Here is an 18,039-nt window from a genome sequence, read left to right as displayed (position 1 = left end):
AAATCAGTGCCCTTTGAGCAAAATCTCTGCTGATCATTTACAGTGACACATTGAAAATTACTTTTTTATATGAATAGTTTTTTTATATGCATAGAGATGAGCAATAAATGCTGGCTGGCCAGCGACGCCCGTGTCCCACGGACAAATAAAAAAAAAGTGATGGCTCCGTGCATGGACAGTAGTCAACAAAATGTCTCATGGGCAGCACTCAGAACCAAACAGACTGCCTGTGGCCCTCTGGTTGCCCGCCGCTGATAGGTAGTGGATGGAATGTAAAGTTTTGACTATTTAATAGTCTGAGGCAGTTTCCAGAGTCCAGAGAAGGTTTACTTTGGATGTTTGTCAAGGAGAAGGGCAGCACAGCGGTTAGCAACTGCTGCCTCTCAACGCCAGGAATCGATTCCAGCCTTGGGTCACTGGCTGTGTGGAGTTTTTGCACATTTTCCCCATGTCTGTGTGGGTTTCCTCCAAGTGCTCTGATTTCCTCCCACAGTCCGTGATGTGCAATATTGTGTGGATTGGCCATAATAAATTGTCACTTAGCATTTCAAGACGCATAAGTTAGGGGATTAGTGGAGTAAATACATGGGGTTACGGGATAGGGTCTGGAAAAGATGCTGTTTTGGGCCAAATGACTTCCTGCACTGTAGGGATTCTAAGCCAAAAACAAACATTACCTTTTATCTTAAGGTTGGGGGTGTCTCTGATGTTGAAGGTAATTTATGTTAACTGTAACTTTTGATTTGACCAAAGACTAAAACTCTTAGTGAATCTGCTTTCAGTGGTTACACCAGTCCTAATAATGGGGAAGGTTCATTTTATACATGTAAAAACCTAGTCCTTTGAACTTTTAGCTAGAGGAAATTAATGTTGAAAGGAATCAATGTACTTCATGATGTAAATGGAAACCTAGTCAATGGGATTAGGGAAGAGCTGCCATAAAACACAAAGCATGAATGCAGTTTGACAACAGAAAACTTACAAAGAAGGCTTGAATTTACAGAGAAGAAGGGTTGGTTACGCAGTGAACCAGCAGATGCGATGTAAGCGTTAACAGAATGAAAAATAGGGCTTGGATGTGGAAATACTGAATAATTGGAGATGGGGGAACAGCAAAACTGAAGAATCATGTCAATGGAATGAAGGATTGGAATTGAAGGGATGAGCAGTGTGTTTAACATAGCAACATTTTCCAGGGTTTTTTATAGAAACAATAGCATACAAAATTTGATATGATAGAATCCCTACAGTGCAGAAGAGGGTCACTTGGCGCAATGAGCCTTCACCAATAACAATGCACCCAGGCCCTATTACCATAACCCCACATATTTACCCTGCCAATCCCCCTGACACTAAGGGGCAATGTAGCATGGCCAATCAACCTAACCCACACATATTTGGAGGGAACTGGAGCATCTGGAGGAAACCCATGCAGACGGAGTGAGAATGTGCAAATTCCACACAGCTGAAGTTGGAATCAAACCTGGTTACTTGGTTCTGTGAGGCAGCAGTGCTAACCACTGTGCCACCATGCACCAGTCCCTTGACAGCTTTGATAATCTTTTGACAGCGTGACAGTTCTAATGAACTTATGTACTTTTTATGTATCATTATATCAAACTGTGTAAGGTGAAGTTAAGACTGGTGACACAATTCTTGGTCAAAGAGATTGGTTTTATGGAAAATCTTAAAGGAGGAAAATGGGAGGGAGAAAGAGAGGGAATTACAGAATGTTGGGTCTTGGTGGCTGAAGGCTTGACTGCCAATGGTGGAGTGATTAAAAATCGAGGTAACGCCAAATCCAGAACTGGAGAAGCACAAGAGATCTGGGAAGGTTGTAGGGCTGGTGGAGGTTACAAGAGGGAGAAGGGCAAGGCCATGAAGGGAATTGAAAATAAGACTGAAATTTTAAATCAAGCCATAAGTGGACCAGGTTGCCAATGTAGACCAATGTGTAGAGAGGTGATGCGTGAATGAGTATTGGTGTGAGTTACGATACGGGTAGCAGATGCTCATTGAAGGTGACAAGATGGTGCCTCTACATTTCTCACAGGCAAGAAGCTGCTATGTTTACAGCCTAATTATAGTTGGAAATTAACTGAGCTTCACAACTTGGCAAAGAGCTTAAAACACACACCTGTTCTAATGAAAACCACCTGCATTCAGACCTGTGTAACTCATTGCCAATATTTTGGATCATGTTTAAACATTGGCATGGCTGATGGTAGGTTCCTTGTGAGTGTATAGTTGCTTTTGGATTGCTGAATAGTTTAAGTTTGTTTTGTGCATTGAATGTATTGCACTTACACTTGTGTGTGATTATTTGCACAGACATTTTACGATTATGAAATTGGAATTGGGTCACACAGATTAAGACATTATTTTCACGATAATGCAATTCAATCTTTTATTGTTAAAGGGAAACCAATAGCCCTTCTTATTTTCATGCCAGATGCTTCATCCCAGTGTAACTGAGATATTTCTCGACTGTTTATTATGCCTCTGGTTGCTGCATTCTGTTCCCTTATTTAGATCAATGGGGTTAGTGCGACCTTGGCTTTTTTTCTTCTTGTCGAGAACAATGAATGAATTGAATTGCAGTGACTTGGCCCCAGCACAGAACAGGTCTAAAGTTTGCAGGGATACGGGGAAAAAGTTGGGGATCGGGACTAACTGGGGGTGGCACAGTGGTTAGTACTGCTGCCTCACAGTGCCAGTGCTGGGTTCAATTCCTGGCTTAGGTCACTATCTGTGTGGAGCCTGCACATTCTCCCCGTGTCTGCGTGGGTTTCCTCTGGGTACTCTGGTTTACTCCCACAGTCTGAAAGACGTGCTGGTAAGGTGCGTTCGCCATGCTAAATTCTCCCTCAGTGTACCCAAACAGGTGCTGGAGTGTGGCGACTAGGGGATTTTCACAGTAACTTCATTGTAGTGTAAGACTACTAGTGACTAATAAATAAACTTTTAACTGGTACGTTTTTGAGGACCTGGCTTGCTGCATTGAGTTACAGAGGTTTACAGCATGGAAACAGGCCCTTCTGCCCAACTTGTTCATGCTGCCCTTTTTTTCAACTACTAAGCTAGTCCCAATTGTTCATGTTTGGCCCATATACCTCTGTACCCATCTTACCCATGTAACTGTCTAAATGCTTTTTAAAAGGCAAAATTGTACCTGCCTCTATTAATACCTCTGGCAGACACTCACCACCCTCTGTGTAAAAAAATTGCCCTTTTGGACCTTTCTTTTCTCTCCCCTCTCACCTTAAACCTATGCCCTCTAGTTTTAAATTACCCTACTTTTGGGAAAAGATTTTGACTACCTACCTGATCTATGCCCCTCATTATTTTATAGACCTCTATAAGATCACCCCTAAGCCTCCTACGCTCCAGAGAAAAAAGTCCCGGTCTATCCAACCTCTTCTTCTACTTAAAAGAGGTTCGTAGCATCCTAGTAAATATTTTCTGCACTCTTTCTAGTTTAGTAAGACCTAGTTTAATAACAGGGATTACACTGCAAGAGTATTTAATTTGCTTTGTGCCGTTGAGGTCATGGAAGGTGTTATGTAAATCCAAGCCTTTATTGAGATATGATGGAAATGCTTTGGGATGATGCAATGCCTGATGTCCAAAGGAAATTTGTTTGCTCCCCAACTACGTTGACACAATTTTGACAGGAACTCTTTCAGAAAAGGAGATTTTGCTGTGTCAATGCTTGAACGTTAACTTGGTGACAACGGCAAAGGTGGGTGCAAAATCCCACAGGAGTCCTAAACGGGAATCTCGCCAGGGTGCTCTTGTTGCAGGGTTGTGTTCTCCCCTTCTTTCCCCTGCCACTAACATAATGTAACATGGTGGCCCAGTGGTTAGCACGGCTGCCTTGCAGTGCCAGGGACCCAGGTTCCATTCCCAGCTTGAGTCACTGTCTGTGCAGAGTCTGCACATTCTCCCAGTGTCTGCATGGGTTTGCTCCGGGTACTCTGGTTTCCTTCCACAGCCTGAAAGATGTGCTGGTTAGGTGCATTGAGCCAAACAGGTGCCAGAGTGTGGCGATAAGAGGGATTTCACAGTAACTTCATTGCAGCGTTAACGTAAGCCTTCCTTGTGACTAATAAATAAACTTTACTTTTTACTTTAATGAGGCTCCCCCCCCAGGAACCTCTTTTAAATAGATTAACATCGCATCACAGAGCTTCCCCGCCGTGTCGTCACGTTGGTGAGGTTTACAATAGGATTTCAAAAATGGGCCCCCCACCCCCCCGCCAACCTCCCCTAGGCACACTGGTAAGTACATTCTCCGAGGGAAGAGGAACATGCTCTAGGAATAGTCCTTGCCAGTGCTGGGGACCCCCTCTGGAGAGGTCTGTGTTTGGGGGTTGAGGGAGGGGGGAGTCTCTTGTATGTGGACGAGAAGTGGATGGTTTTTACCAGAGGTAAAGGGGCCTCTGATCTAGTCCCGCGGTTGCTGGCATTTCCAGGACCCGCCCGCCAGCATGGGCTTACAATATAGTGAGGAAAGCTGACTGTGTAGCAGCAAGCTGCACGTACCCTGCTGTTCTTGCCTCAGTCAGCAGTTGGAAGTAAAAAAGAGAAAATTCCATCTAAAGTCTTTTATAAGAATAATGCTCCCTCTACGGTAGCACAAGGGGATAGCAAGCATTCATTAGAGAATAGGGATGTTCTATCAATCCTTTTTTTAAGGAAGTGGTATTTTTCAGCTTTCTCCCTCCCCATCTTCTTTGAAGGAGGCATTAATTAGTTTCCCATTCCTATGTTGACTAGAATATATCCTTTTCCATAGAAGGCCTACAGTGCAGAAAGAGACCATTCAGCCCATCGAGCCCATACCGACAACAGTCCCACCAAGGCCTTGTCCCCATAACCCCACATATTCACTCTGCTAATCCCCCTGACGTTAAGGGACAATTTAGCATGGTCAATCCAGGTTCGATTCCCGGTTTGTGTCACGACCCGTGTGGAGTCTGCGCATTCTCCCCGCATCTGCGTGGGTTTTCTCCGGGTGCTCCAGTTTCCTCCCACAGTCCAAAGATGTGCGGGCCAGCTGGATTGGCCATGCTAAATTGCCCCTTAGTATCCCAAGATGTGTAGATTAGTGAGGTAAATATAAGCGGGGATATGGGGCTAGAGTGGGGGGAGGGCCTGGGTAGGATGTTCTGACAGAGAATCAGTGCAAACTCGATGGGCCAAATGGCCTCCTTCTGCAGAGTAGAGATTCTATGATTCAATCAACAAACATTGACATCTTTGGAGTGTGAGGGGAAACCGGAGCACCTGGAGGAAACCCATGCAGCCATTTTTGGTTAGGTGCATTGGCCGTGCTAAATTCTCCCTCAGTGTGCCCAAACGGGTGCCGGAGTGTGGCGACTGGGGGATTTTCACAGTAACTTCATTGCAGTGTTAATGTAAGCCTACTGGTGACACAAGTAAATAAATAAGCTTTTTAAGACATCGGGACAATATTCAACTCCACACAGTCCTGCAAGACTGGAATTGAACCCGGGTCCCTGGCGCTGTGAGGCAGCAATACTAACCACTGATCAGTGGAAAAAAACTTTTTAAAACATACACAGGGAGCTTTTTTTTCTTACTTTAGTTCAGAGTTTCTGGCGGCTCTCTGACTCAGATCGGTGTTTGGGGGGGGGGGCGGTGGGGTGTCGGATGGCTGTCTGGTAGGCGGTGGGAGAGGCACGTCAGATGGCTCTCTGGTGGGGGGGGGGGGGGGGAGGGAGGTGGATCAGAGGCTCTCTGATTGGGGGAGGGAGGTGGATCAGATGGGTCTCTGGTTGGGGAGAGGGTGGTGGGTCACATTGCTCTCTGATGGGGTGGGAGGGGGGGGCGGGTCAGATGGCTCTTTGGTGGGAGGGCAGGGGGGGTCCGCTACCGCTCTGCGTGAGATCGGTGGGGGGAAGGGGGGTCCGCTGCCACTCTGTATGCAATCACTGGGGGGAAAGGGGGGGGGGGGTCCACTGCCATTCTGCAGGCAATCGGTGAGGGGAAAGGGAGTCAGGGGGCCCGATCGGTCTCAGTAGTGGGGGTGTGGGGGAGGATAAGGGAGTCAGTTATGTTGTGGGAGTGGGTTAATGTCTGTGGGGGCCAAAGGGAGGCATTGTCTGGCCCAAGAGAGATGTGGTAGGGGACCATTTTTCTATTTTACTTACTGCGCATGCACAGTCGGAGGCTCAGATCGGAGCGGCAGGATTTTGGGTGTGATAAGTTCTGCCCACAGGCTTCTGCAGCGTGATTCAAAATTGCTGATATTTTTTCAGGCAGAGTGCGTATGGGTGCGCCTGAGGAGGGGTCCCAAGGTTGGATCTGAAACACTCCCAGTTTCAAGCCCCCCCTGCACTTCGAACAAAACGGTAAAATAGGGTCCTTAATCTTTAATCCTGTTGTTGACTTTTCTCCTACCATCTGATGTTTGAAGTTTGAGGACCTACACTTTTTTTAATCTCCCTTAGGTTCTTCTCTTGATGAAACAGAACCCTGACTCCTCACCAATATCCCTTCTGTAATGTCCTAACTACGTTAGGAGTTGTGGGCTTTAGCAAAAAAAGAAAAGACATAGTTTGTGTGTGTGGCTTCAAACACACACAAAATAGGTTTATTGAAGAGCTGCTCTTTGTCTGCATCAAGAACAAAACTGAAAGTAAAGCAGCAGCCTGAGCACACACCTTAATGACTTCACCATCAAATCATGTGATCAGCTCTTACTGCAACCTTGCAGCCCTTGTTAAATATGAGTGACCTTAATGCAATAATGAACTTGGACAATAAATTTAACTAAAAGCAGGGCTTTATTTAGTTGATAACAAACTCTGCAGGACAGACTATGAGATCCTTTTTCAAAAGTAGGAGACCAGTATGGAATTGTAATAACAAAACTGGGGAGTTCCACCGGTCTATGAGTGGCACAGTAGTTAGCACTGCTGCCTCACAGCGCCAGGGACCTGGGTTCGATCTGGCTTGGGTCACTGTCTGTATGGAGTTTACACATTCTCCCCGTGTCTGTGTGAAGATCCAAAGATCCAGTCCAAAGATGTGAGAGTTAGGTGGATTGGCCATGCTAAATTGCCCCTTAGTGTCAGGGGGACTAGCTAGGGTAAATGCATAGGGCCTGGAAGGGATTATGGTCGGTGCAGACTTGATGGGCCAAATGGACTCCTTTGACACGGTAGGATACAATGAGACCATGCTGAGAGTAATTTTTTTATTCATTCAAGGGATTTGGGCTTAGCTAGCTAGGCCGCATTGCCCATCCCCATTTGTCCTTGAGAAGATGGGATGAACCACGTTCTTGAATCACTGCAGCCCATGTGGTGTAGGTATACCCACAGTGCTGTTAGGGAGTGCATTCCAGGATTTTGATGCAGTGACAGTGAAGGAATAGTGATATATTTCCAAGTCAGGGTGCTGTATGACTTGGAAGTAAATTTGCAAGTGGTAGTGCTCTCATGCATCTGTTGCTCTTGTCCTTCTTGATGGTGGTGGTCCTGGGTTTCGAAAGTGCTGTCTAAGGAGCCTTGGTGAGTTCCTGGAGTGCATCTTGTAGTTGGTGCATTTTTGATGAGCATATGAGAAAATGAAACCCTTACTAAACACCCCCTGGAAAATTAAAGTCCTTTTCCAATATTTCAGCTGAGATCTAAGTAGTACCTTGTATAAGTTCAGCACGACCTCCTTGCCTTATTAATAAAGCTCAAGATACCAAATGCTTTATTAACTAGTTTCTGTGGCTTTAATGATTTATGCATAAATCCACCCAGATCTCTCTGCTCCTGTATCCATTTAAGAATTTTACCTCATTTTCAAATCATAGTTTATAGAAGTGGCCCTTTGGCCCATCAAGTCTGTACTGATGGCCAGAAACACCTGACCGCCCATCTAATCATGATGTGGAGATGCTGGCATCAGACTGGGGTAAACACAGTAAGAAGTCTCACAACACCAGGTTAAAGTCCAACCAGTTGATTTGATAGTAGTTGGCAAGTGTGAGGTGGTCCACTTTGGTAGGAAGAATGGTAGGAAGGACTATTACTTACAGGGCGAAAAACTGCAGCAGGCGACGGTGCAGAGGGACCTCGGGGTCCTTGTGCATGAGTCGCAAAAACCCAGCTTGCAGGTGCAGCAGGTGGTCAGGAAGGCGAATGGGATGCTGGCCTTCATAGCGAGGGGGATTGAATATAAAAGTAGGGAGGTCTTGCTGCAGCTGTATAGGGCATTGGTGAGGCCGCAGCTGGAGTACTGTGTGCAGTTTTGGGCGCCGCACCTGCGCAAAGATATTTTGGCCTTGGAGGGAGTGCAGAGGAGGTTTACTAGGCTGATACCGGAGTTGAGGGGGTTGAGCTATGAGGAGAGGCTGAATAAACTAGGCTTGTACTCGTTAGAGTTTAGAAGAATGAGGGGAGATCTCATTGAGACGTATAAGATGATGAATGGGATGGACAGGATAAAGGTGGAGAGACTCTTCCCGCTCAAAAAAGACAGTAGGACTAGGGGGCACAGCCTCAAGATAAAAGGGGGGCGGTTTAGAACGGAGTTGAGGAGGGACTTCTTCACTCAAAGGGTGGTGAATCTCTGGAATTCTCTGCCCGTTGAAGTGGTGGAGGCTGCCTCGCTAAATATTTTTAAGACGCGGGTTGATGGGTTCTTGATAAGAGAGGGGATTAAGGGTTATGGGGAGAGGGCGGGAAAGTGGAACTGAGCAGCGACAGATCAGCCATGATCTTATTGAATGGCGGGGCAGGCTCGAAGGGCTAGATGGCCTACTCCTGCTCCTATTTCTTATGTTCTTATAGTAAACCCACAAGCTTTCGGAAACGCTGTTCCTTCGTCAGGTCATCTAACCCCATTGACTAGTACTTGACCCTTGAACATGATGAAGTGCCGAAGGAACGGGGCAGGATTGCGCATGCCCGGCTTTAGCAGGCGTGCGCACGCGCGACACCAACAGGAGCGAAATCAGTACGCCCAGTCCGCCAAATCCGTGTGCGGAGACTGTGCATGCCCGTCCAAGCATAGGGGAGTGCGCACGCGCGACCATAACCCGGGCGGGGAGACTGCGCAGGCCCATCCAATAATAGGGGAGTGCGCACGCGCAACCATATCTCGGGCTGGGTGACTGCGCATGCCCAACCGTATTAGGGGAATGCGCACGCGCAACCTTGGGAAGGGGCGGGGCTCTCCGGCGGCTAAGGTGTGACGGCACGGGTAATGATGTCATCACGTTGGCGTAGGGTGATGCTGATTGGCTGACGTTCAGGCCTATGGGAAAGTGTCTTACTGCTGCCAGGGGACTGGTCCAATGGGAGCGCGGCTGTGTGTGGGGTCACCCGGTGGGTTGTTCTCCCCCCCTCCCCACCCCTCCATCCCTTGATGCTGGCGTCTGTGTTGACGGGAACCGGGGGAGTGGATCCCGCTGGGCTCACAGTGGTAGTCATTTACACATTGATGGTGCAGTAAAGTGGTCGGAAAGATCCAGCAGCGTCAACCTCGCCCGGGGCATGAGAGCTGGTGGGCCGGCGGCCTGACAGAGGCCGGTGAGTGTGGGGCCCTGATGAGGGTGGGAAGGGAGCAAGCGCCCCGGGCCGCACGGAGGGGCAGCAGGAGCTGGCACCAACCCCGGCTCCCAGTGCCACTGGAGCCCGCTGTCATCCATTGTGCCGGGTGTTGGAGCCCTGTGCACCCCCTTCCCTCCTGCCCCTTTACACAATCATTACAGCCCCAAGGCTTTCAGTTTGCTTATTTATTTCCCTGTCGATGATTAAATACAAACTAGCCCTCCATATGTATTATTTTATTTCTCCAGTAGAACTGGATCTGTCAGCTTTTTACCAAAAGCATTCACTCCCATATTCCCAAATCTCTCGGTTAGATGTTAAAAATCCGTTTAACCAGATGTTGTGGCGCCTTTATTTTCTATTGAAAACCTCCAAAGAGACTATTCAACCCATTATGCCCGTGCTGGTTCTTTGAAAGCTATCCAGCTGGTCTCCACGTTATCTTTTTAAAGTTGAATCGACTTGTCACCTTTCCTTACTATTTATGGTCTAACAGTGACAGTAATCCAAATGTTTGTCATTGTTCCGTGCAAATACAATGATGCCAATTCATCTGTGTCTTACTAAATGCAGTTGAAATTTACTTTGATAAACCTATTGCCTTTTCTGATTAGTTTGTATAGTCGATGTGAGTAAATGTGCAGCAAGTGGAAGCTTATTTCTAATGCCAACTACAGATTGGCAAAAATGAGGAAGTGCTGTGCCATTTCACCTTTTGTTGATTGCTTTGTTGAAGAGAAGTAGTTGTGTGTGGAATATATTTTAATTATTCTGTTACTTGTCTTTGCTTTTTTTTCCTATTAAATTTGTGCCTAGAGTTTTGAAAAATACTAAACTTAGGTATCTGTTGTTCAGCCTATGGCTCTTAAAATTTTGATCAGTGAGGAGGTTTATAATGTTCACTTTTTCATAATGATGTGTTTATTTGAATTGAGTTCATCAGATTGATTCCAGGGATGAAAGGGTTGACTGATGGGGAGAGATTAAACAATTTGGGCTTATACTCACTGGAGTTTAGAAGGCTGAGAGGGGATCTGATTGAGATATATAAAATTTTAAAAGGGATTGATAAAGTAAATGTAGACCAAATGTTTCCTTTTATGGGCAATCTCGAGCAACAGATTACAGGTATAGATTGAGAGATGATAGACTTAAAACTGAGATGAGGAGGAACTCCTCCTTGCGGAGGGTGGTGAATCTGTGGAACCTATAGCACGGTGGAGACTGAATTGTTGAATGGTTTCAAGTTTATTTATTAGTCACAAGTAAGTTTACATTAGCACTGCAATGAAATTATTGTGAAAATCTCCTAGTCACAACATATTTGCTGAGGTACGCAGAGGGAGAATTTAGTATGGCCAGTTCACCTAACCAGTACATCTAACTCCTCAAGACAGAGACATATTTTTAATTAAAAACGGATCATGAGTTTATGGGGAACAGTTTGGAAGGTGCATTTGAGATGAGATGTCAGCCATGATCTGATTGAATGGCAGAGCAGGTTCGAAGGGCTGAACTTGCCTACTTCTGCTCCTAATTCCTTTGTTCCTTTGTACTGTGTCAGTGTTTGTTGAACATTATTTTTGTAGAGATAATTTAAGTTTTAAAAATGAGTGCTTAGTGGAGCAACAAAGGGAAATTGAAATTTCAAGTATATGCGGAATGATTTTGGGTGGGATTGCTGAGATTTGTGATTTAGATATTACTTGATAGTTATTGAAAATATGATAAATTTCTCACATTTGAATTTGAATATCAGTTAAATGTCAATATTTGTTCAGCTTTTGATCAGTGAACAGATCTGTTTATACTGGGATGTACTGTTGTTTGAACGTGTTGGCACTACAGAAAGGACGCTGTGTGTAATACTGTGTGTCACCTGTTGTTCTGGGAAACTTTTGGTTTCACTAAAGACTTATTTGATTCTAAATTACATGCTGCAGTTAGAGTCTTGGTGGTTGCACAGTGGGAGATCCATTTAAGCTAATTTTCTGTGTAGAATGATGAGTGGTGGCCAGTTGTTGGGTATGTAATAAGTTACTGTTTTCGGAAAACGTGCTCTTCAACTTAAACTTTAAGTTGAGTGTAGAATGTTGATCTCTTTTGGCTTAGTTTCTTTCAAATAAAATATTTTCTTTCCACCAGTAAAATGTTTTCTGGAAAGACCTGTGAAATTGTACTTTATTTAGTTGAGAAGTGTGCTGGTATGCAAAGATACACTTTGTTAACTGTATTGATTTGCAGTTTTACAGTCGTGGCACATTAGGGTAGACGTAGCTTATACTTTGCACTGTGAACACATTATATGTGTAACATTTTGGTATCTTTTACATACAGTACAATCTCTCAAAATAGGCTGTCCAAAAAGCGGAGTCGTACCAAAATTGAACATAATGTGTCATGCATCAATTTTAATTGAGTAAAAAATTACCTGGACAATGTGGCTAGGTGCTGCACTGTTTCTTCGTGGCACATGACTTGTTATCCCCTTTGCTGCTAGTGTCTTGGTCTGTATCCACACTGAGTGAATTTTGGCTCCACCTGTTCTGGCTGGACTGGAACTGCCTATGGTCCGAAATACAGCAAGATCTGAAATTCAACAGCATCTCAGTGCTGAACTTATTGGTTGTGAGACACTGGACCTATGGTTACAATTGACAAGTTGACAGCATAGCATTTTGTGATAGTGTTGTTCTACTGCACTTCAACAGGTAGGAGAGTTCAGAAGAACTTTTTGATTGTTTGACTTTGTCTTCCCCCTTATGTGGCTTATTCTGTCTCATTACTTGCGCTTATGTGCAAGTGTTGCTGTTGAGTTCATCAGTAGCAATGGTGTAGGAACATGGCCTGATTTTCAACCGTTTTAATATCGCACAGTCTTTCACATTTTCTTCTACAATGGTTAGGCAGAGAATAATTCATGCTTTTTTAATAGTGAGATGCACCACTGGACTACTGTGAACCGAGCAGCCTCAGTTAGTTTGTCACCTACGCAGAATATGTCTAGTGTACCTTTCAGTGTCTTGCTGTTAAATATTTATAGCTATCAAATCTTGAGGTTCTGTTTTCCATAATTCTCCACATGCGACACTAATTTTTTTTGATTTGATTGCTCATTTAGGTAAATTGAGGCTTTAGTAGAATTGGGAGCAGCTTTAATCCCTAGGACACCTCATTCGTGTTTCAGTAAACATGAGGTAGGGGGAAAATGTTGGAATTTTAAGGCTATTGTTCTTGGTCTGCATTTCCTTCTCAGTCCATGAAGTTGACAGACTTTTTTTTGCATTAACACCTACAAGTTGCACATCTTAATGCTTGTTTCAATCATGTATTTAAGAAGCTGTCTTTAGTTTTGTGCCTTGTGTCTTTTTTAAATAATGCTCCGTGGAAGCATTGAAATAGTTTGCAAGCATTATATAAAAGAATATGTACTCTTTTATTTAAAAAAAAATTCAACACAAAGCAGTGTTTTTGGGATTTGAGTAAAGTTTACTTGCAAGCATGTCAGCTTGAGACTCTGATAGCAATTTTGTGAAAAAATTAATTACATTATCACAGCAATTTTTACTTATGTTACTGGCCAAGAATTTAGGCATAATAATTTTGTTACACAGTTGAACTAGTGTTTCTGTTGCCCGTTGGCACATTTTTACCTGACTAATTTGACGTGTAGTGTCCGTTTGTTTTAAATCAATCTCTATGTCAAATACTGGTAGGGGCAGCTTGTTGTATAAGGGTGTTGACTGAGTATCTGTATATTCCAATAACTTGTCACAAAATCAATAAAACATTTGCTAAAATTATAATGGCTATATTTCAAAAGATGTCAAAGTTTTAGTTCAGTTATTTTGATAATTACATCTTGGACAAGTAGTCAATTCAGGTTCCACTGGTCGGCACAACTTTGAGGGCTGAAGGGCCTGTACTGCGCTGTTATGTTCTATGTTCAATTGATACATGATAAGGCCAATGTTGTAAATTCGCAGCAAATCAACTAGTAAGTTGTAAACAGAGATAGATGTGAGAACTGATGCTAGGGGAGATGCAGCTTTAAATTGTGTAAATGTTGCCAGTTTTTTTAAAAAAAACCTCTCATTTTCATGAGACTAAGGCTGAAATAAAATAATACATATGTTTTGCCATTTACAGTTACTTACACTCAAACGCCATGTCTTTGGCTCAGCTGGCCCATAACCCTTGTACTGAAAGAAAGTGACTTTCTGAAAGGCGTGCTGGTTAGGTGCATTGGCTGTGCTAAATTCTTCCTCAGTGTACCGGAGCAGGCGCCAGAGTGTGGCGACTAGGGTCTTTTCACCGTAACTTCAGCGCAGTGTTAATGTAAGCTTACTTGTGACACGAATAAATAAACTAAACTCAACTGCAGGTTATGTGGAAGACAGATTTGTTTGTTTTTAAGCATACACAATTTGTTCAGGCAGACAATTCTTTATTCTTTTCCAATGATAAATGTTAATTCATGGGTTTTCATAGAATTCCATCCTCGTTTCTAGCTCCAAAACACCAACCTTAGAACTAACTTAGCGAAAATGAAATTTGATTTATTTATTCATTAGAAACCAATGGCACTCATTAGGAAAGACGGAATAAAATCATCCCCAGACACTGGTAGATATCTTGGAGTCCCATGTAATGAGAGTAAAATTGACTTACCAAGACAGAATAAGTCAATAACTCTGGTAATGTATTTAATTGCATAAAGAATAAATGTGGAATGATGAAAACCTCCATGTTCTTTTGTAATCCTGATGGCTCATCATTCAGATATGATTTACTCTCCCTGAATCTGATAGTATTGTGATTATTGCACTTGCCCTTTTATAATTTACTATATTATACAATTAATGATACTGAACGACTAACTAGAAGATTACAGGTTAATATATGGCAGACAATAGAAAATGAGTGATCTGTATTTTAAGACGTATAATAAGTTTTAAGTTATCATTTATTTGATAGCTGCTGCAGACTATAGAGTAATAATAGAATAGGACATATGATTCAGATTATCTATACTTTTTGTAACATTTTTAATACTGTATGAAGCCCCTCCAAACTGAGTTTGAGGTCTAGAAATTGATGCCATGTGTTTTTTAAACAGTAACATCTGTGAAGTTTTATTTGGGGGTGTTGAACAGAGTTCCTTTCCTCTTTTCCTTTCCCTTTGCAACGAGCTGATGCAAGATGCATAATCAGATTTTGCAGGAGTGGTGGAACCTAGTTGTAGATTTTCCCCTCATCCTTCAACTCAAAACCTTTGCTCAGCAAATTACTGGAAATGGCGCAGCAGGGACGCTGGTGCATTAGGGATGTTGGTGAATGATGGATTGAGAAGGAAGCACAGAAATGACAGAGAAGGAAATAAGGTAAATTAGCCATGTTGGGTGCAGAAATGGGGAAAGAAATGTTGTAATGAGAGAGGGAAAAAAAAGACAAAGAAGAAGTTTTTAAAAAATTGTAGCTTCCCTTTCAATGCATTTATGCAATTTTACTCAATTACTTCATGTGTTAGTGCGTTCCACATTCTAATCACTCACTAGGGATTGATATTTTCCTGGATTCCTTGTTGGATTTATTAGTGGCATATCTTTATATTTATGACCCCTAGATTTGGATTCCTTAAAAGTCAAAGCATCTCTATGACTATCTGATTGAACACTGCTATAATTGTAAAAACCTTTATCGGGTTGCTTCTTAGCCTCTTTTCTAGAGGAAAAGCTCCAACTTGTTCAGTCTTTCGGCCACCCTGGTGGTATCATTGACAAACGGAATGTGTTGGAATTTTTCTACTGCAAATCACAACATGTAAGTCATCCTGGTGTATAATTTGATCAAATTTTTCTGTCCTCAAAATTGCATTTTGTACATATATCCACCATGTTAGTCAAATGTCTACCCACCACAGCCTTCGACATGCTATGCTCTTGCGTTATTAATAAGTTTCAATTTTTCATTTCACCAATGCATCTTTAACTGGCCAGAACCTTAAACTGGCCACAAGGGATCAAGCAGGCGATATGGACTGTTCTGGCTAAATAAGTGGGTGTTTAAGACACATCCATTTTGCACTAGATGTTGATTCCATTTCAAAATGATGCCCACCCACACTGGTTGTTCACTTTTATACTCAGCATATAAATCAAAATCCTTCTCATAAAGGAGTTATGAGCCATAGTGGGTGGAATTTTACCGGCACATCCACCTGAGGTTCATTCAATCCCACCTGAGGCCAATGGAGAATGCTGATCTCCAAACCTTGACTGCTGTCGGAATTGGGGTGGGCCTGTGAGTAAAATTCCGGCCAAAATGTTGACTTATACCCTGACTTCTATGTTATTTGGATTTTAAGAAAGCATTTGACAATGTACCTCATTAAAGGCTGATTATTAATATTAAGGCTCATGGAATAAGAAGCTCAGTATCAACTTGGTTAAAAAAATTGACTTTAAGATAGAAACAACGATACGGTAAATGCTTATTTCTCAGACTGGTGGATTGTAGACAGTGTTTCTGTGCTGGAACCACTGGTATTTTGCTATATATAAGTAACTTCAATATTGGAATACAGAGTAAAATTTCAAAATTTGTCAGTGATACACAACTTGGAAGTATAAACAGTGAGGATGAGCCACCTCAGCCTCTTCTGGATGTCTGTCTTCAGCCAACTTGATTCACTTCACATGATATCAGAAATGGCTGAAAACACTGGATGCTGCAAAGGTTATGGGTTCTGATAATATTCTGGCAATTGTACTAAAGAGCTGTGCGCCAGAACTTGCCACACCCTTACCCAACTACCCCAGTACAGATACAACACTAGCATTTGCCCAGCAATATGGAACATTGTCTGGGTGTGACTTATACACAAAGAGCAGGAAAACTCCAATCCCGTCAATTACTGCTCTATCAGTCTACTCTTGATCATCGGTAAAGTGATGGAAGGGGTCATCAGCAGTACTATCAAGCAGGACTGGCTTAGCAATAACCAGCTCACTGACACTCTTAGTTTGGATCCACCAGATCACTCAACTCATTGTCTCATTACCCCCATGGTCCAAACAAGGACAAAAGAGCTGAGCTGGATTCTAGAGGTGAGAAGGTAGCATTGACCGAGTGCAGATCAAGGACCCCAAGCAAAACTGGAGTCAATAGGAGTCAGGGAGAAAACCCTCCACTGGTTAGCATCATACTTAGCACAAAGGAAGATGGTTGTAGTTGTTGTTGGATGTTAATCATCTCGGTTCCAGGATACCACTGCAGGAATTCCTTCTGGTAGTGTCCTAGGCCTTATCTTCAGCTGCTTCATCAGTGATCTTCCTTCCATCGTAATGTAAAAAGTGAGGATGTTTGCTGATTGCACCGTGTTCAGCACCATTCCCAACTGCTCAGATACTGAAGCATTCCATGTCCAGACTTTTTAATGCAGCAAGACCAGGCTTGCGCTAATAATTGGCGAATAACGGTCATGCCATGCAAGTGTCAGGCAATGACCATCTCCAACAAGAGAGGATCTAACTGTCATCCAGTGACATTCAATAGCATCATTGCTGAATTCCCTCACTGTAAATGTCCTGGGATTGTTATGGAACTGGGCTAACCATACAAATACTCTGGCTAGGTCAGAGACTAGTAACCCTGCAGCTAGTAACTCGCCTTCTGACTCACCAAAGCCTGTCCACTATCTACAAAACACAAGTCAGGAACGTAATGGAATGCTATCCACTTGCCTGGATGAGTACAACTCCAACAACACTTAAGCTTGACAACACTCAGGACAAAGTCAGCCCATTTGTTTGCCACATCATCTACAAACATTCAGTCCCTCTACCACTGATGCACAGTAGCAGCAGTGTGTGTCAACTACAAGATGCACTGCAGGAACTCGCCAAGGCCCCTTAGGCAGCACATTCCAACCCCACAACTGCCACTATCTAGGAGTACAAGGGCAGCAAACACATGGGAAAGCCATCACCTGGAAGCCGCTCTCCTAGCCGCTTACCATCCTCGCATGGAATCATTATTACCGTTCCTTCACTGTCACTAGGCAAAATCCTAGAACACACTTTAACAACACTGGGGGTGTACCTACTCTACATAGATTGCAGGAGTTCAAGAAGGCAGCTCATTACCACCTACTCAACGGCAATTAAGGATGGGCGTAAGTGCTGGCTTAGCCAGCAATGCCCACATCTCATTAATTTAAAAAAAAAGAAAAGTTGAAGGAAGATCTGATGGAGGTATATGAGATTGAGAAGTTTGGTTAAGGTAGACAGAGAAAACCTGCTTCTGTTAGCTGATAGTGCAAGGATGAGGGGTTTGGGCAAGTGGTGGGAGAAGTGACGGGAACGGTTTTAAGCAGAAATTTGGAATGACCTGGAACACACTGTCCGTAAATTTGATAGAAACGGAGTCAGTCCACAATTTTAAAAGGAAATCGGATTGTCAG

The 18,039-nt window shown here is 43.4% G+C and overlaps 1 protein-coding gene across 4 annotated transcripts in view; it reads left to right on the top strand.

Annotated features, from left to right (window-relative positions):
- Positions 1 to 9,381: 9,381 nt before the first annotated feature.
- ncoa6 (nuclear receptor coactivator 6) overlaps positions 9,382 to 18,039 on the top strand; it is a 57,500-nt gene continuing 48,842 nt past the window's right edge. For 3 of the 4 annotated variants that reach the window (XM_080204676.1, XM_080204677.1, XM_080204674.1), the window contains exon 1: positions 9,382 to 9,554. The gene's annotated coding sequence lies outside the window, so the exon portion shown is untranslated. Of the gene's footprint in view, positions 9,555 to 12,696; positions 12,773 to 18,039 lie in introns of all 4 variants that reach the window. The other variant, XM_080204675.1, reaches the window with a different exon arrangement.

This window comes from Carcharhinus amblyrhynchos, chromosome 16 (genome assembly GCF_965287045.1).
Source record: "Carcharhinus amblyrhynchos chromosome 16, sCarAmb.v2.hapA, whole genome shotgun sequence".
Lineage (NCBI taxonomy): Eukaryota > Metazoa > Chordata > Chondrichthyes > Carcharhiniformes > Carcharhinidae > Carcharhinus > Carcharhinus amblyrhynchos.
The sequence above is the reverse complement of the archived record's forward strand: the minus strand, read 5'-3'. Positions and strand labels throughout refer to the sequence as shown.